Below are 7,251 nucleotides of genomic sequence, written 5' to 3'. Positions count from 1 at the left end.
TTGGTTTTCACTGCTTGTTTTGTACTGGCATCTAGTATTTGTGTGCAAAATTTCAAGTCGCTTGATATAAAATTGTTCAAATCACAGGCGGGCAACTCTCAAAATTACGTAATTCCGCCGAACCTTAGCCACCGTAGTGCCAAACATGCGTTTTCCTTCGCGAATAAAAAACTAAAAGACATAGGCCAATTTGGTTTTCACTGTTCGTTTTCTACTGGCATTTACTATTTGTGTGCAAAATTTCAAGTCGCTTGATATAAAAATGTTCAAATCGAAGGCGGTTCGGCGAAATTTACTCAAATTGACAGTTGCCCGCTTGCAATTTGAACATTTTTATATCAAGCGACTTGAAATTTTGCACACAAATACTAGATGCCAGTACAAAACGAGCAGTGAAAACCAAATTGGCCTATGTCCTTTAGTTTTTTATTCGCGACCCAAAACGCATGTTTGACTCTATGGTGGCTAAGGTTCGTCGAAATTAACTCAAATTGACAGTTGCCCGCTTGCAATTTGAACATTTTTATATCTAGCGACTTGAAATTATGCACACAAATACTACATGCCAGTACAAAACGAGCAGTGAAAACCAAATTGGCCTATGTCCTTTAGTTTTTTATTCGCGACCGAAAACGCATGTTTGACACTATGGTGGCTAAGGATCGGCGAAATTAACTCAAATTGACAGTTGCCCGCCTGCAATTTGAACATTTCTATATCAAGCGACTTGAAATTTTGCACACAAATACTAGATGCCAGTACAAAACGAGCAGTGAAAACCAAATTGGCCTATGTCCTTTAGTTTTTTATTCGCGACCGAAAACGCATGTTTGGCACTATGGTTGCCAAGGATCGGCGAAATTAACTCAAATTGACAGTTGCCCGCTTGCAATTTGAACATTTTTATATCAAGCAACTTGAAATTATGCACACAAATACTACATGCCAGTACAAAACGAGCAGTGAAAACCAAATTGGCCTATGTCTTTTAGTATTTTATTCACGACCGAAAACGCATGTTTGGCACTATGGTGGCGAAGTTTCAGCGAAATTAACTCAAATTGACAGTTGCCCGCTTGCAATTTGAACATTTTTATATCAAGCGACTTGAAATTTTGCACACAAATACTAGATGCCAGTGCAAAACGAACAAGAAAAACCAAATTGGCCTATGTCTTTTGTTTTTATATTCGCGACCGAAAACGCATGTTTGACACTATGGTGGCTAAGGTTCGGCGAAATTTACTCAAATTGACAGTTGCCCGCTTGCAATTTGAACATTTTTATATCAAGCGACTTGAAATTTTGCACACAAATACTACATGCCAGTACAAAACGAGCAGTGAAAACCAAATTGGCCTATGTCCTTTAGTTTTTTATTCGCGACCGAAAACGCATGTTTGGCACTATGGTTGCCAAGGATCGGCGAAATTAACTCAAATTGAGAGTTGCCCGCCTGCAATTTGAACATTTTTATATCAAGCGACTTGAAATTTTGCACATAAATACTACATGCCAGTGCAAAACGAGCAGTGAAAACCAAATTGGCCTATGTCCTTTCGCTTTTTATTCGCGACCGAAAACGCATGTTTGACTGTATGGTGGCTAAGGTTCGTCGAATTTAACTCAAATTGACAGTTGCCCGCTTGTAATTTGAACATTTTTATATCAAGCGACTTGAAATTTTGCACACAAATACTAGATGCCAGTACAAAACGAGCAGTGAAAACCAAATTGGCCTATGTCCTTTAGTTTTTTATTCGCGACCCAAAACGCATGTTTGACTCTATGGTGGCTAAGGTTCGGCGAAATTAACTCAAATTGACAGTTGCCAGCTTGCAATTTGAACATTTTTATATCAAGCAACTTGAAATTATGCACACAAATATTACATGCCAGTACAAAACGAGCAGTGAAAACCAAATTGACCTATGTCTTTTAGTATTTTATTCGCGACCGAAAACGCATGTTTGGCACTATGGTGGCGAAGTTTCAGCGAAATTAACTCAAATTGACAGTTGCCCGCCTGCAATTTAAACATTTTTATATCAAGCGACTTGAAATTTTGCACACAAATACTAGATGCCAGTGCAAAACGAGCAGTGAAAACCAAATTGGCCTATGTCCTTTAGCTTTTTATTTGCGACCGAAAACGCATGTTTGACTCTATGGTGGCTAAGGTTCGTCGAATTTAACTCAAATTGACAGTTGCCCGCTTGTAATTTGAACATTTTTATATCAAGCGACTTGAAATATTGCACACAAATACTAGATGCCAGTGCAAAACGAACAATAAAAACCAAGTTGGCCTATGTCTTTTAGTTTTTTATTCGCTACCGAAAACGCATGTTTGACACTATGGTGGCTAAGGTTCGTCGAAATTTACTCAAATTGACAGTTGCCCACCTGCAATTTGAACATTTTTATATCAAGCGACTTGAAATTTTGAACACAAATACTAGATGCCAGTGCAAAACGAACAAGAAAAACCAAATTGGCCTATGTCTTTTAGTTTTATATTCGCGACCGAAAACGCATGTTTGACACCATGGTGGCTAAGGTTCGTCGAAATTAACACAAATTGACAGTTGCCTGCCTGCAATTTGAACATTTTTATATCAAGCGACTTGAAATTTTGCACACAAATACTAGATGCCAGTACAAAACGAGCAGAGCAAACCAAATTGGCCTATATTCTTTAGTTTTTTTTCGCGACCGAAAACGCATGTTTGGCACTATGGTTGCCAAGGATCGGCGAAATTAACTCAAATTGAGAGTTGCCCGCCTGCAATTTAAACATTTTTATATCAAGCGACTTGAAATTTTGCACACAAATACTAGATGCCAGTGCAAAACGAGCAGTGGAAACCAAATTGGCCTATGTCCTTTAGCTTTTTATTTGCGACCGAAAACGCATGTTTGACTCTATGGTGGCTAAGGTTCGTCGAATTTAACTCAAATTGACAGTTGCCCGCTTGTAATTTGAACATTTTTATATCAAGCGACTTGAAATATTGCACACAAATACTAGATGCCAGTGCAAAACGAACAATAAAAACCAAGTTGGCCTATGTCTTTTAGTTTTTTATTCGCTACCGAAAACGCATGTTTGACACTATGGTGGCTAAGGTTCGTCGAAATTTACTCAAATTGACAGTTGCCCGCCTGCAATTTGAACATTTTTATATCAAGCGACTTGAAATTTTGAACACAAATACTAGATGCCAGTGCAAAACGAACAAGAAAAACCAAATTGGCCTATGTCTTTTAGTTTTATATTCGCGACCGAAAACGCATGTTTGACACTATGGTGGCTAAGGTTCGTCGAAATTAACACAAATTGACAGTTGCCTGCCTGCAATTTGAACATTTTTATATCAAGCGACTTGAAATTTTGCACACAAATACTAGATGCCAGTACAAAACGAGCAGAGCAAACCAAATTGGCCTATATCTTTTAGTTTTTTATTCGCGACCGAAAACGCATGTTTGGCACTATGGTTGCCAAGGATCGGCGAAATTAACTCAAATTGAGAGTTGCCCGCCTGCAATTTAAACATTTTTATATCAAGCGACTTGAAATTTTGCACACAAATACTAGATGCCAGTGCAAAACGAGCAGTGAAAACCAAATTGGCCTATGTCCTTTAGCTTTTTATTTGCGACCGAAAACGCATGTTTGACTCTATGGTGGCTAAGGTTCGTCGAATTTAACTCAAATTGACAGTTGCCCGCTTGTAATTTGAACATTTTTATATCAAGCGACTTGAAATATTGCACACAAATACTAGATGCCAGTGCAAAACGAACAATAAAAACCAAGTTGGCTTATGTCTTTTTGTTTTTTATTCGCTACCGAAAACGCATGTTTGACACTATGGTGGCTAAGGTTCGTCGAAATTTACTCAAATTGACAGTTGCCCGCCTGCAATTTGAACATTTTTATATCAAGCGACTTGAAATTTTGAACACAAATACTAGATGCCAGTGCAAAACGAACAAGAAAAACCAAATTGGCCTATGTCTTTTAGTTTTTTATTTGCGACCGAAAACGCATGTTTGACACTATGGTGGCTAAGGTTCGGCGAAATTTACTCAAATTGACAGTTGCCCGCTTGCAATTTGAACATTTTTATATCAAGCAACTTGAAATTTTGTACACAAATACTAGATGCCAGTACAAAACGAGCAGTGAAAACCAAATTGGCCTATGTTTTTTTGTTTTCTATTCGCGACCGAAAACGAATGTTTGACACCATGGTGGCTAAGGTTCGTCGAAATTTACTCAAATTGACAGTTGCCCGCCTGCAATTTGAACATTTTTATATCAATCGACTTGAAATTTTGCACACAAATACTAGATGCCAGTGCAAAACGAACAATAAAAACCAAATTGGCCTATGTCCTTTAGTTTTTTATTCGCGACCGAAAACGCATGTTTGACACCATGGTGGCTAAGGTTCGTCGAAATTTACTCAAATTGACAGTTGCCCGCCTGCAATTTGAACATTTTTATATCAAGCGACTTGAAATTTTGTACACAAATACTAGATGCCAGTACAAAACGAGCAGTGAAAACCAAATTGGCCTATGTCTTTTAGTTTTCTATTCGCGACCGAAAACGAATGTTTGACACCATGGTGGCTAAGGTTCGTCGAAATTTACTCAAATTGACAGTTGCCCGCCTGCAATTTGAACATTTTTATATCAATCGACTTGAAATTTTGCACACAAATACTAGATGCCAGTGCAAAACGAACAATAAAAACCAAATTGGCCTATGTCCTTTAGTTTTTTATTCGCGACCGAAAACGCATGTTTGACACTATGGTGGCCAAGGATCGGCGAAATTAACTCAAATTGACAGTTGCCCGCCTGCAATTTGAACATTTTTATATCAAGCGACTTGAAATTTTGCACACAAATACTAGATGCCAGTACAAATCTAGCAGTGAAAATCAAACTGGCCTATGTCCTTTAGGATTTTGTTGCTGAACGAAAACGCATGTTTGAGACTATGGTGGCTAAGGTTCGGCGGAAATAATTGATTTTGAGAGACCGCCTGCGATGGTGGTCGAAAAATTTTTTGACATTTTTAAATCAAGTGACTTTGAACTTCACACACAAATTACAGATTCTGTTTCCACTATGAACAACATATTTGTGTCGGACTAATGGTATTACAACACAGTGATTAATGGATCAACGGCATTTGTAATCGAATTTTGTTTCAAAAACAAATTTTGTTTCCCACTATGTACAACACAGTGATTAACGGTTTAAATGCATTTATAAACGAATTTTGTTTCGAAAACAAATTTTGTTTCCCACTCTATACAACACAGTGATTAACGGATCAAAGGCATTTGTAATCGAATTTTGTTTCGAAAACAAATTTTAATTCATGCTATGTTCATGATGTTTTTGTGCAACTTTTTGCATTTTTGAATAGATAAAATCAGTTATCACAGTATATATAGACGTAAGTTATACTTACTGAGGCGTTTCAACTTTAAATTAAGAAACGTTTTGCTTCAACATATGCCCTACTCACACATATTTCGCACAGCGTTTGTTTCGTGTGATAGTGGATGAAAATCTAGTTTGTTTTGGATTAATTCGTATGACATGTTCCAACAGATTAGTTTGATAAATTAGTTGAAAAAGATTTCTGATTTAGGAACAATCCTTAACCCCGGCCCCATTATCTCACGTTTGGACCAACATTGTCCAATTTATCCGATAGTGTTGATTTAAATAGCTCATTTGACACCTGTATAACCTAGCATTTTTATTCCATAATATGTTACAGCACGTTTGCGTAACGCTTCTAATTTCAAGTATGGCCCTCTACCCCCATCATGTGGCCAGTCGTCGTCAAGAATTTTGTTCACAAAATTCGTTCACAAAATTCGTTTACAAAATTTCAATTTTGTTTCCCACCATTACGTAGGGAATCCTCGTTAGTTTCTTTTCCTCCGCTTAGTAATATGCTTAAATTCAGCGGGTAGCCTCGTCCGACCTCAGGCCGATAATCCAGTGCCTCGTTTGCGAGAGACACGCGCGCGCCACCGAAGCTCGTGCGAGCGCCGCGCCCGAACGCGAGCCGTGCTGCTCCGGGCCGGGATCCTCTTCGAGGCCGACTCGTAACGAGACGCACGCCGCGTTCGGTTTCGCGCGCTGACACTGCGTTCGTGCTGTCCTGGGCGGGACGACCGTGGCAACGGCCGACACCGCACCGGCCCGACGCGTCGCCGCGCGGGAACGTTACAACGCGACCCTGAGGCGGGCGTGGCGCCGGGATTGACCCGGTGCCGCAATTTGCGTTCAGAACGTCGATGCTCAATGTGTCCTGCAATTCACATTAATTCACGCAGCTAGCTGCGTCCTTCATCGACTCGCGAGCCGAGTGATCCACCGCCAAGAGCCCTCCGTGACTTCGTCAGTTGGACAAGCGCGACCCAGCCGGATTGCACAGTCGAAAAAAGCGGTGGCCGAGCGGTCGCCAGCCGTAGGCGACGCATGAAGCCAGCCTGGCACATGGCCACGGCACTCGGCGCAGAACGAAACAGGGTGACCGAAGTGCAATCGCGTGCGCCTCAACAGCGACGAAGGGCGTGCGCGGCCACCAAGATACGGAGCCTTCTCCACCTGTCGAACGCACGACCACTCGATCGGCGATCGGCCGGTAATGATCCTTCCGCAGGTTCACCTACGGAAACCTTGTTACGACTTTTACTTCCTCTAAATGATCAAGTTAGATCGTCTTCTCGGACGCCGGCGCGGCCGTTGCCGAACGCGCCAGGTCCAATCGGAGGACCTCACTAAACCATTCAATCGGTAGTAGCGACGGGCGGTGTGTACAAAGGGCAGGGACGTAATCAACGCGAGCTGATGACTCGCGCTTACTGGGCATTCCTCGTTCAAGGGAAACAATTGCAATTCCCTATCCCTAGCACGACCGGGGTTCAGCGGGTTACCCGGACCTTCCGGCCTAGGCGGCGACACGCTGATCCGGTCAGTGTAGCGCGCGTGCGGCCCCGAACATCTAAGGGCATCACAGACCTGTTATTGCTCAATCTCGTGTGGCTAAGCGCCACTAGTCCCTCTAAGAAGTTCAACGCCGACCGATAGGGTCGCGTAACTAGTTAGCAAGCCAGAGTCTCGTTCGTTATCGGAATTAACCAGACAAATCGCTCCACTAACTAATAACGGCCATGCACCACCACCCACAGAATCAAGAAAGAGCTC

At 41.4% G+C, this 7,251-nt stretch overlaps 2 non-coding genes across 2 annotated transcripts in view; both read right to left on the bottom strand.

Moving 5' to 3' along the window:
• Positions 1 to 6,275: 6,275 nt before the first annotated feature.
• Positions 6,276 to 6,429, bottom strand: LOC145892759 (5.8S ribosomal RNA). Its single transcript, XR_014401169.1, has one exon. It is a non-coding gene; the product is annotated as a 5.8S ribosomal RNA (ribosomal RNA).
• Positions 6,430 to 6,689: 260 nt separating this feature from the next.
• LOC145892791 (small subunit ribosomal RNA) overlaps positions 6,690 to 7,251 on the bottom strand; it is a 1,824-nt gene continuing 1,262 nt past the window's right edge. The window contains exon 1 of the ribosomal RNA XR_014401196.1: positions 6,690 to 7,251. This exon is cut by the window's right edge and continues 1,262 nt beyond it. This is a non-coding gene — a ribosomal RNA (small subunit ribosomal RNA).

Source organism: Ascidia mentula, chromosome 2 (genome assembly GCF_947561715.1).
Source record: "Ascidia mentula chromosome 2, kaAscMent1.1, whole genome shotgun sequence".
Classification (NCBI taxonomy): Eukaryota; Metazoa; Chordata; class Ascidiacea; order Phlebobranchia; family Ascidiidae; genus Ascidia; species Ascidia mentula.
The sequence above is the reverse complement of the archived record's forward strand: the minus strand, read 5'-3'. Positions and strand labels throughout refer to the sequence as shown.